Genomic DNA, 12291 nt, shown 5'->3' with positions numbered 1-12291 from the left:
ATAGGAAGACCCATGAGAATTTTCCCTGGTGTTGCTCATCTGAGGGATTCCAATACCCAGTTTGGATCTAGCACCTGATCTTGCATGTGCTCCAGTAAACAGTTCCACACCTTCAGCAGCAAACTTCTAGAAAACCTGATGTGGAATTTAATGCATGCTGCAATTCCTATACTTGAGATAAGAAGGCCTAGAAGCTAGAGACACTAGGTTAATGGACTGTCTTGGAGATATACCTATCTCATAAAACTGGAAGGGACCCTGAAAGGTCATCAAGTCCAGCCCCCTGTCTTCACTAGCAAGACCAAGTACTGATTTTGCCCCAGATCCCTAAGTGACCCCCTCAAGGATTGAACTCCCAACCCTGGGTTTAGCAGGCCAATGCGCAAACTACTGAGCGATCCCTCAATTCCTTCCAACCATGGATCTTTGGTTCTAGATTTTCTCACACCTGTCCATGGGTTTCTATCCACTACCAGGTGAGCTCTCTTTGTGGAAAAGGCCAGAGGGCTTTTTCTTGCTGTTTATCACAAAAACATATGCCTGAAGCAACTCCACTGTCCAAGCTGTAGCATTATGAGCTGCTTCTTAGGTCAGGGCTCTGATCAAAATGTCATCCAGGAACACATACACGTGAATGCCCTGGACCTCAGTCTGGCTGTGAGGACCAGATGCATCTTGGTAAAGACTCTGGGGGCTGACAAAAGGTCAAATGGCAGTGTTTGCTCTGTTCGTGGCTATGCTGTATACAAATCTTAGATTTTTTTCCCATAAATCATACATTCCAAGACAGTCCCTTTTGTAATTATTGTGATTATCTGTCCTCCTGCGTAACATACGCCACATGACTTCCCTGGACTAATTCCAATTTGAACTTGAATATATATCTTTTTGAAAAACATCCAATCTTGATTTTAAAATTTCCAGCAATGGAAAATTTACCACAACGTTTGGTAAGTTGTTCCAATGGTTAATTACCCTCACTGTTAAAAAGGTGTACCTTATTTCCAGACTGAAGTTGTTTGGCTTCAGCTTCCAGCCATTTTGGATCTTGTTACACCTTTGTCTAATAGATTGAAGAGCTCTCTTTTATCCAATTTCTGGTTCCCATTTAGGTACTTATATAGACTGATTAAGTCACCCCTTAACCCCTTTGGTGATCTAAATAGATCAACTCAAAGAGCTCAATCATTCTAAGGCATGTTTTCCAATCCATATCCACTTCTGTTCTCTAAACTCTCAGCAATTTATCAACTTCCATCTTCAACTATAGACACCAGAACCAGACACAGTATTCTAGTAGCAGTCACTCCAGTGACAAATATATGAGGTAATATAACCTCATTATTCCTAACTCCTCACTGATGCATTCAAGGACCATGTTAGCACTTTTAGCCACAGCATCGCACAGAGCTCTGACCTGTACTTTTTAGATCTGAACATGATCCTGCCACTCATCTTCCGAGCAACACGATTTCCCTATTCACATTTAGGTTTAAAGCAATGATCAGAACTAAAATAATCTTGTGCAAGACTTATCTACAATATTTTCTTTGTTCTCATGTTAAGTTTTAGTGAAGTATTCTAACACAAAGTGAAACTATGCCTACTAGTTTCTTAAACCAAGCACATGAGCAGTTAATGAGCACTTCACATGAGGTCAGAGTAAATGCTACAAGATTGTACACTGCTGAATATAAAAGCAAAATCAATTAAGCAATTCCCTGAAAATACCTCTCCATTTAACTAGTGCATAAACAGACTAGGACATGAAAAAGCCTTAAACACATTAGGCTTTCCAACCATTAATTTAGTTGTGGCTTTAGCCAATTTTCCAAACATGCAAAAATCAAGTATTGTAAGTAGAAATACATTTCATCCCAGACACACAGAGAGCAGTATCACTGATTTTTGGTATAGGGTCTGCTTGCCTTATTCCATGAGGAAAAACCCACAGGAGAAGAAAAATTCCATTATGTCCACTCCTACCCCTCTTATAGAGATTTACCCAAACTATTCCATTGGAGAGGGGAGGGGCTTTCCCCACAGACTACTGAGTGTCAAAAGAAGATTTCTCCCCCACACACTATCTCTAGAGTTCCCTGTCCACTCTCCGCTCTTATGGGTCTGATTCCATTGGAGCCACATTACCAACAGGATGTCTGCTAGCAGATGCCTCTGGAAATCCACATGAAAGGGGGTTTCGTGTCCAAGAAATTTCAGTTGCCCCCTAAAGAGGTTGGCAAGGGACTAAGCATCCTCTCTCTACCCCATAGTACATCTGTGCAGAACCAGCCACATCTGGCCTAACATTAACAACTCACATTTAGAACAGAGCATCTTCTGATTTATCTTTTTTATCTAGGTATATATAACATTTCCATAACCACAGAATCTGATCTACTTACCAACAACAAAACCATAGCCAAAACCAACCTTTGATTTAGTTTTCCTTCCTAGATTTCACAACAGTTAGGACTGTTTTTCACCTCTTCACCACTTCTCTTCCAATTAGGTTGCTGTTTTTTTTGTAGTTTTAAATGCCATTTGTACTACAAGTAAAAAAGGAAACAGAGCCAAGATATCATCATGATGTCTCAGTATTTCTCTCAATGGCTGTGTGTGTTTTTATACATAATTGGCCTAGTTTTCCTTCTTATATATTGCCTGACACCCCAGTCAACTAAATACTTTGGGGGGTGAGGAGGGAAAAGGGGGAGCAACAGGAAGAGAGAAAGGAATGTACCTGTGTTGCAAGTAAAGGGCAGGTAGAGTTGGATATTATATTTATTAAAACATATCCCCTTTATTTGCAATGCAAACATTTAAAAGTTACAATAAAAGTGCTAACGTACAAGGTTCGGTGGCACCTTAAAGACTAAACAAATGTATTTGGGCATAAGCTTTCGTAGCTAAAAAACCACTTCCATCTGAAGAAGTGGTTCTTACCCACAAAAGCTTATGCCCAAATAAATCTGTTAGTCTTTAAGGTGCCACCGGACTCCTTGTTGTTTTTGTGGATACAGACTAACACGGCTACCCCTCTGATACTTAACATACAAGGTGAAAGCGGAGAAGATGGAGGCTGAGAAAACTAAATCCTGACTGGGTCTGGGAAGAAAAACTAGGCTGGTTATATAAAAACTGGAAGCCACTGGGGAAATAAAGACGTCAAGGAGTCAAACTATGTATACACATAAGTACTGTCTATTGTCCTGTATGTGGAAAGAAAGACATGCATTTTGTACCATATTGACAGGACAAAAAATGTTGGGTTTTTTTGTAAACCATTCATAAATTTGATATCTAAATTGTTTTTCATGGGATTATGTGTTAAAAACAACCACCATTTCAAAAATCCTTTAGTACATGTAAAATTCAATGATTAAGTGAAAGGTTAGTTTAAGTAATAACATTAGGTAGATAATAAATGTATTCCAGTTTTCCTCAAAATATTTTGCATTTGTCAAGTATTGCAGCATGCAAATACTATTCCACTAGGTCAGTTGAGCCTTGGGTTACTTCTCTACACAGTTTAAGAGGGCTTGTCACTAAGGGATCCTTAGGTAGGGGAGAGAGGGTGCAAGTGGGAAAGATCTGGCTCTTATTGTGTTTTAATACCTTTAAGAAGTAATTTAGGAAATGAATGATGGACTTAACTGAATAAAAAAATGCATACAGATACAGCAATCATAATGTGGGTGGCTTTGGTGGATAGAAATATGTGTATCATGAGTTGCTGTCTCCACTCAAGGGAGGCCCAGTACTGGTATAGCAAAAAAGGTATTGCAGCAAAGGACTGAGTTGCTTCACTTGTGGAGCTACGTGGGAAACTCTGCACAATGCCCACCTAAATGTGGGCTCAGGCTAGACCTCTGACACTTATTTTTATAAAAACTGAAGTTGCAGAGTTTGGGTGGGGGTTCATTTGTATTATTTGTTTTGTTCATTTATTTAAGTGCAAAGACCGCAATGTCATCTGATCCTTTCTTATCTTATTCCTTTCCTCCCATCCCACCGGACATGCAGGCAGAATCTAACACTTATTTTGTTATAGAAATTACGTAGTTGTGTGATTTTTTTCAGATTGTTATAAACAGGACCTGCCTTCCTGATCTTTCCTTGTGACTTTCTTCCTTTTCCCCTTTTTGTCACCAGTGACATGGACATTACTTCTCTCTTGCCTCTGTGTTATACAGCCCAATAGTGATGATAGCAGGATTTGGCTCACTCTGAAATATTCAGATGGCATCCCTTCATTTCCATCCCAACTGCCAGGAACACAGTCCATGTTTCTCTAATCTTATCTCAGTTCCCACAATATTTTCCTGTTCGGACTGCCTGGCTTATTTTTTTTTACCCATTCAATTAATCCAGGTGTATTCATTGAGTTAAATTTCAGCTTCTCTAATCACATTTCATGTCTCCACGCTCTTTGAATCCTTGCTTTGACTCCCATATCTAATTCAGACTTCTCTTTTCCTTCAGAATTCTCTCCATAACCCCACACTTGCCAGTATCTCTGGCCTCATTTCCTTTTAACCCCTTCTCATCTATCTTTTGCTCAAGCTTCTCTTCTCAATACCCAATTTGCCTTCTTTGCCTATTCTCAACTCAGTACCTGCTTTCATATCATAGACTTGGAAGTCTCCCTAATAATATATGCCTACTTCCCCCTATTTCAACCAAACTACTTCTTTAAATGCATCACCTCCATGAAGTTTTCAATCAGTAATTTCTTCACCCCACCTCGTTTATGTTTGGTCTTGCACTAATTGCTTTCACTTGCGCCTTGATATTTTAAGTACTTCAGGCCAGAGTCACCTAATAACTGTTTAAGTTTTCAGCACCATATAAGTGATTATTTCACAAGTAGTACTGTACTCTCAATTCAATCCAAATAATTTTTTTCCTGTGAGTATGAGCTAATATCTATACTCACTTTGTACAGTTTCTCCATTAGTGGCTCTCACACAGGTTCTGAAAATAGCTATTTACAATTGAGATTAGCAGAAAATGCGCCTTTTCTCTCCTCTCAGGCAATTTGTCTCAAGTTTTAGAATTTAAAAAAAAACAACAAAAACCATTTTTTAGAAACCTAGCCAAAATGATCATTGCATTATAAAGGGATTTTGCAACTCTTTTCTGGAAGACAGATGAAAGGCGACAAAACTTGTACACAGTGGATCTAGAAATGCCAATAAGAATAAGGAAATAGTACATGTGGCATTCAAGTAAGGCTCACTCTGGTAACATCTTTCCCACTGATCGTGTCTCACGGTAAGAACAAAGCAATGGGAAATTTAGTTATCTGAATAATTTGATAGCTTTTATAGATAAAAAACCTAACCAATAAACTTTTCCAGTTGTCAGAGTTTTAGGGAGTCCTCGATTACAAGGTAAATCCTTTTTCAGCTGACTGTTTTAAACGTTGTTTCATTACACTGAAATAGAAGTCATTCAATGAAGATGAAACCTGAATAGCTCTCTATAGACAAGAGTTAGCAAGCAAAAAAGGACTATTTTCTTACTATCCATTGAAGAACAATGGACAGCATTTATCAACTGATGTAATTGCTATAAACAGTTTCTTCAAGTGTTCAATGAGAAGTAGTTCAAAATCAAACCAGCATCTACTAAACCATCACAACCAGAGATTAACAATTACAATTTCAAGTCCTAAGAAGCATACTATGAATCTGCTTTAGGAAATTCTGGTGTCTTAGATGGTCAATGCTTACTGAATCACATATCAGGTATAAACAGAATCTCCACAAGTCAGGAACACAGATCCATCCCACAGCAGGAATTTTTAATGACAGTTTATAAATCACAGTGCCCGTTATCAAAATTTGGAAATTATTGACAAAAAATAAATACATTGTGAATTTATGAGGGAATGGGAGGGCGGTTTTCCACACAGTACATTAGGCACCATCTTCACCCTACTTTAAATGTTAATTTTTGGCTAGATGGAAAGCTCAACTGGACAGTTCTTACCCAGACACTCCAAGGGTGAAAGAAAAACTACTCTCCAGAATCTCTGATTTTATTAACTTTCAGAGACTCATAAGCAGCAGCACAGTCCAAAAATGCTGGCTGTATATTTGCCCTGCATAGTATAACAAAAACACACATGGTAAAGTGCTCTAAAGCACCTATGTCACTTAAGACACTTAGGTGCCTAAGTGCTGTTTGATTTAGACTAGATAAACCATTGAAAAGCAACTGAGTCACTTTGGTTCTTAAGTGATGCAGTTGATGTTCAACGTTTTATCCAGTCTAAACCAAACAGCAATAATAGATCCGAGTCCATTGTTGTAGCTGCTACACACCACACAGCTCAGTCAGCATAGACAGACTATAAAAAGGGGACTACCTACCTGTTCGAGGTAACAGCTGCCCTCTCCGAGGCTCCAGAAAAGCATGAGTTTCAGGCAAGTGCTCAGGAGATAACCTGATACTGATTCTTTTATGCAGCCTCCCTGGCCTGCTACCCAGTCTGCCACCCCAAGATAAAAGGCTGGCTAGGGATCTCTATGGAAAAATAGAATTGTGAAAGCAAGCTGAGCAGCAGAGCTAGGGAGCAGCTGGAAGCATAAGCATAATTAGAGGGGGAGGCATCTGCTCCTCCCCCACCACATACAATTTTCACTTTTGGAGAGTGAAGAAAAAAAGTGATTTTTCTCCTCACCAGTTTTTAGCCTCTGGTTAGCAGGGAAGGAGCAAAGTGCAGAGCAAAGCAGAGTCTGATATAGATTGATGCAGCAAGCTCAGCAGACTCTCCCCCTGCCCAAACAGCTGGTCAGCTCAGCTGAAAGAAAAACTACACTGCAGTCTTCTGCCAGCACAGTCTGCTCTAAAAACTGAACTGGTCAGGCAAGGCTGCAATAAGACTCATCCATACAGCTGGTTGACAATTGTGTCTGGATGATTTTTCCAAGGAAAAAATGCCCTTTTCTCATGGCCAAAACTTTCTGTGTGTTTAAGGTGCAACATATAGTCCAGGATAAGTGGTAGTGGAATGTGTGTTGTGTCGACCTGCTGGGAGATGCATCAGCATTGAAATCTAGTCGTGTCATGCCTGCTACTCAAAAATATCTATTTGACTGCATCCAGACAGGTTGTTTCCGAATCCCAGAACCACACAGGAACCAGATTTGAGGTGGAGCATCTGTGGATTGGGATGGAGGATGCATCCTGTGTAAGGAGCCGCAGCACAGAATGGAAAAAGATCAGTTGGCATATCATCATGTGACGGTGGCAAGTATACCAGGCCTGTCATTGCCATGTTGGAGCTATAAGTATGACATGAGCTTGGTCCTCCTGTATCTTGTGAAGTAGTCAGAATAGGAGTGGACAAGGAAGGAAGGTATAGAGGAGTGGTGCATCCATTGAGATTGTGCGCCATGACTCGGATGGTATGATGTTTGAGTAAAGGGAGGAAATGTCAGCAGGTGTTGCAGACCGTTTGTAGTTCTAGGAGGTTGATGTGTAGGGTGGATTCGGTTGACGACCATCTGCTCTGAACTGTGATCATGGAGATGCGCTCCCCAACCGATTAGGGAGGCATCTGTTGTTAGGATAACGGGCAGTGGTGATTGGAGGAAAGGCGCTCCAACACAGATGTTGTTGGGCTGTGTCCACCAAAGTAGTGAGTACTTGACTCTCATCGTCATGGATAAGAGTTTGTGGAGGTTGTGTTCGTTGGGGGGAAGATACTGTACAGAGCCATGCCTGAAGACATTCCATGTGTAGTCTTGCATATCTGACCACGAAAGTGGCCGCTGCCACATGGCCTAGAAGTTGGAGGCATGTTCTGGCAGAGATCTGGGGGCAGACTCGTACATTGGATACCATATCTAGTATGATCAAGGATCTGTGAGGTGGTAGGAGGGCTCTGGCTTGTATGGCATCCAATTTTGCACCAATGAATTTCAGGCATTGTAGCAGCATTAAAGTGGACTTTTCTTCACAAGGAGACCTAGCACCGTGAACAGGTGCATTGTTATTTGGACAGCTCAGAGAGCGTCAGTCTCAGATGGGGCCTTGAGGAGACAGTCGTCCAAGTATGGAAAGATGATGACAACTCCTTGTTTCCTTAGATAGTCAGCGACTAGTACAAGGACCTTGGAGAACACCCGACGTGCTGTCAACAGTACGAAAGGCAGTACCTTGTACTGGTAGTGGTTGTCACCCACGATGAATTGGAGAAATTGCTGGTGGGAAAGGTGTATTGTAATATGCAAGTATGTGTCCTGGAGGTCGAGGGCTGAGAACCAATCCCCCTGTTCCAGTGCTGGAATAATAGTGTAGAGGATAACCATCCTGAAGCACTGCAGATTGATGAACTTATTTAGATTTTGAAGGTCCAGGACAGGTTGCCAACTACTAGATTTCTTCTGGATCAGGAAATAATGGGAGTAGAAACCCTGTCCCCTGAAGTGGAAAGGGACTGGTTCTATGGCTTCCAGCTGAAGATGATGATTTATTTCTCCCTGTATAATGGATTTGTGATAGGGGTCCTTGAAGAGGGACAGGGAATGGTAGCAGGGCAAGATAGCTAGGAAGGGGATGGAGTATCCTTCCTTGATTATCTCTAGAACCCACTTGTCCGAGGTGGTTAGTCTCCAAGATGGGAAAAATGGAGCTAGTCGCTCACCAAACTGGTGGAACGTCAAAGATAGTGGGAATGACCGGAAGAGAAGAAGGCTTCTCGGGGCCTTGATCACACCTTCAAAATTTTTGCTTTGGTGGGGGTGTGTGAGAGGTAACCCCCTGAGGAGTGAGTTTTATATGTTTGGAGGGAGGCCTTTGTTTTTGGCACTGGATGTTATAGTGCCATTGAGGAGTATGTTGCGGTGGTTGGAAGCATGGGGGAAAGTAATATTTTCTCATGGTCCTGTTTTTCTCACCACTGATTTTTAATCCTACTAATTATGGATAGACTTGGAGATCATCTGTAGAGTCCTGCACGGATACAAAATTTGCATCTGTCTCTGAGCTATCTGGGATCTGTAAATATGGTCCATGGATATCTGCAGATTTGAAGGGCTCTAGGTATAAAATTTGGATCTGCGTCCATGGATGTAAAGCAGAATCCACAGATCTGCAGGACTCTAAGCATCTGCTCTGCCTTGCACATCTCTATGGGTATAAGATAGCAAGTTGATGTTACCTGCAAAGTTAAGGTCATCTAACTTCTGTATGAAAGTCCACTGTGTGTACCTTGGTTGTTCTGTGGCCTCATTACCCAATCTGCTACAAGTAAAAAGATCATGGGGGACATGAGACATCCTTGTCTGATGCCCATGGTAATCTCAAATGGCTTAGTTTGCTGTTATGTATTAGTAGGTATGTCATAATTCCATAGTAACTCTGAATGATGTTCACAAGTTTGAGGGATTCCATAGTGGTGTAGCAACTTCCACACAAAAAAAAACTGTTCTGCATACTGTATATCAAAGGCTTTTTGGAAATTCATATACAATTCATATAAAGTGGTGACTCCTATTCAATTGTCAGTTCTATGATGATACATAAGGTTACTATCTGAGCCATGTTTTTTCCTCTTGGATAGCTTGATTTGTTGGAGCATAACATTGAATAATGGACACTTTCTGGATCTTTGATCTAAATTATACTGTTATAATCCTTTTTGAAACTGATACCCATACTGCCAGGCTTTTGGCTGCCCTTCTTGACAGTATCAAATCCAAATAATCTCTGTATACATCACTGGCATTTGGTAGTCCAAAACACAGTAGGTTATGTTCTGCTGACAAAGTTATTTGGCCTGGTCTTATACATCTCATTTCACTTAGGGCTAGTATATATCTGCCATCTCTTTTGTTACTTGGACTATTATACCATGCTCATGTAGTATTCACACATTCCACATACCAATTTTGGTAATGAATTTGGTAGACAGCAAATTCATCAGTGGAGTAGCTTCAGTCCAGGGTTGGCCACTTTGTGCTATCATCTCTCTTCTAGGTCTATTTGAATTGCATTGAGTTGGACTGAATTTGTTGAACTGAGTAGTAGCGTAGGTTTCCATAACAACTTTTTTTTTCAGGAGCAGGTTGTTAGCCCCACTCCTGTCTGGCATGAGTGACCTTACCAGGAATTATGCTCCCACCAGCATAGCTCTTGGGGTCATGTAAGCCTTCTCTTCACCAAGTTGAGATGCAGTTCAGATAGAAGGATTTATAGTGGTAATAATGCCTAGATCTTAAGCACAGGAGGTAGTAATTCCCTGAAACAAAGCCCATAAAAGTCAGATGGAGCCCTTTTATTGACTTTACTGGGCTCAGGCCCTAGACTATAACATTGGCAAATGTAAGTAATATTCATTGCTACCAAAGTAACCTGCATAATCTCATCACAGATTTAACACAGTTTGAGAGATAAAACTAAGTTTAATTTTTAACTTTTAAAATATTGGTAATGTACTAAATCAAAACATTTAAAGTCTGCACAGCAACTTTACAATTCAGTACTTTTGTTCATTTCTTCTTAAAAACAGAAATAGAATTCTTGGAATACATACTCAAGGAGTTCTGCATTTATCCATACTTCTTTAAGAACACATTACTGTAACATAGAAAGAATGTAGCATTAGTGGTTATCATAATAGCATTTTTACATTACAGTATTTGATAATACTAGTTTCATTGTTATCATAAAAGTTTTAATCCCATACAATGATTAATTATTCACACATTTAGCACTTAGTCAATTGTATTGGTGTTCAGTAAAGTTCATTCTTCCCTTACAGCTATAGTTCAGATCAAGCTTAAAAAGGTCACCTATACTTCATTATTATAATACACACACAGAATTATGCAGTGTATGACTAAGAAATGATTTGTTCTGAAGAAAAAAAATAGCATTCACTGAAAGTTTATGGATGTCATATGCAGCAGCAGCAAATCTACTCTATCCAAATTGTCTACAAAAATCCATCCACTCAGTATACTGTTGTTATCCAAAAACAAGAAGGTCCCTCAAGTCATTAGTATAATAGCCTTACAGATATGCCTCAAAACTATAGAGAATACAGCCCAATATAAGAAATTGCAGTCTTGTTGGTTTTGTTATAACAAATTTCCCATCTCTCATGTTGCATACAGAATTACCTACGTCTTACAAAACACAGAGGGATGGCTGCAGGATCAGGATCTCAACCTTTAAAAAGAAAAATGAAGGACACTTTAGATATTCAAGTAAACTTGATTTTTCTTTTCAGTTTTATTGTAATATCTTCATTCCGTCCCCAATTTTCTAAGTGGCTCTCTCATACCACGTGCAGAGACTAAAATCAGAGACAGAATGATAATGTGCAACTCCATCTCCAATCCCAGTAAGAACTTGTCTACACTTAGAAATTGGACTGGCTTAATCTAAACTGGTTTAGTTAAACCAATGCAACTTATGTGTGGACTCGGTTAATCAGTTTAAAACTGGTTATATTGGTTTATCTTGTATCTGCACATGTACCGACATAACATAAAACAATACATGCCAGGTTTAAACTGACATAAAAGAGTGTCTACGCACAAAAATTGTGCTGGTTTACCTAAATTGGTGTAAAATCACACCTTTAGTTAAATTGGTACAACTAGGCTTTACTGATGTCCAATACAGCACTCTGATTTCCAGGTGCTAGTATGCCAAAGGTTTCAGTCAGGATGCCTTTTGCAACTATATTGTAACATTAACAATATGATTCAGAATTATCCTCTATTGCAGATTGGCAACCTTTGGCATGCGGTCCGTCAGGGAAATCCACTGGCGGGATGGGACAGTTTGTTTACCTGCAGCATCTGCAGGTTCTGCTGATCACAGCTCCCACTGGCTGTGGTTCGCCGCTCAAGGCCAATGGGGGCTGTGGGAAGTGATGCGGGTCGAGGGATGTGCTGGCCGCCACTTCTGCAGCCCCCATTGGCCTGGAAAGGCGAACCACGGCCAGTGAGAGCTGCCATCAGCCAAACCTGCGGATGCTGCAGGTAAACAAACTGTCCCGTCCCGCCAGCAGATTTCCCTGATGGGCTGTGTGCCAAAGGTTGCTCATCCCTGCTCTATTGTAATCAAGACATTGTGTAACTCGTGTAACAAAACAAACCACACCATTTTGCATTGTGTGAAATATGATAGATCAGGTTTCAGTGGATCATATCCTAACCTAACAGCTTTACGCAGCTTTTACCCAGTCCTTGTTCTACCAAATTTTTATTTTGGTAATATTATTAGCAACTGATCAAGAAAGGACTTTATGAGGTAAATATTTCC

At 40.3% G+C, this 12291-nt stretch overlaps 1 protein-coding gene across 3 annotated transcripts in view; it reads right to left on the bottom strand.

Annotated features, from left to right (window-relative positions):
* HS6ST3 (heparan sulfate 6-O-sulfotransferase 3) overlaps positions 1-12291 on the bottom strand; it is a 517000-nt gene that overhangs the window by 484773 nt on the left and 19936 nt on the right. The window contains exons 2-4 of one of the 3 annotated variants that reach the window (XR_005588097.1): positions 11139-11187; positions 10550-10593; positions 2406-2549 (exon numbers count right to left, since the gene is read on the bottom strand). The exons of 1 other annotated variant lie outside the window; for it this stretch is intronic. The gene's annotated coding sequence lies outside the window, so the exon portion shown is untranslated. Of the gene's footprint in view, positions 1-2405; positions 2550-10291; positions 10594-11138; positions 11188-12291 lie in introns of those variants that run through there. One more of the 3 variants, XR_005588096.1, reaches the window with a different exon arrangement.

The sequence above is a fragment of the Mauremys reevesii genome, linkage group 1 (assembly GCF_016161935.1).
Source record: "Mauremys reevesii isolate NIE-2019 linkage group 1, ASM1616193v1, whole genome shotgun sequence".
In the NCBI taxonomy this organism is placed as follows: domain Eukaryota; kingdom Metazoa; phylum Chordata; order Testudines; family Geoemydidae; genus Mauremys; species Mauremys reevesii.
Note: the sequence above shows the minus strand (reverse complement) of the source record. Positions and strands in the feature narration are given on the sequence as shown.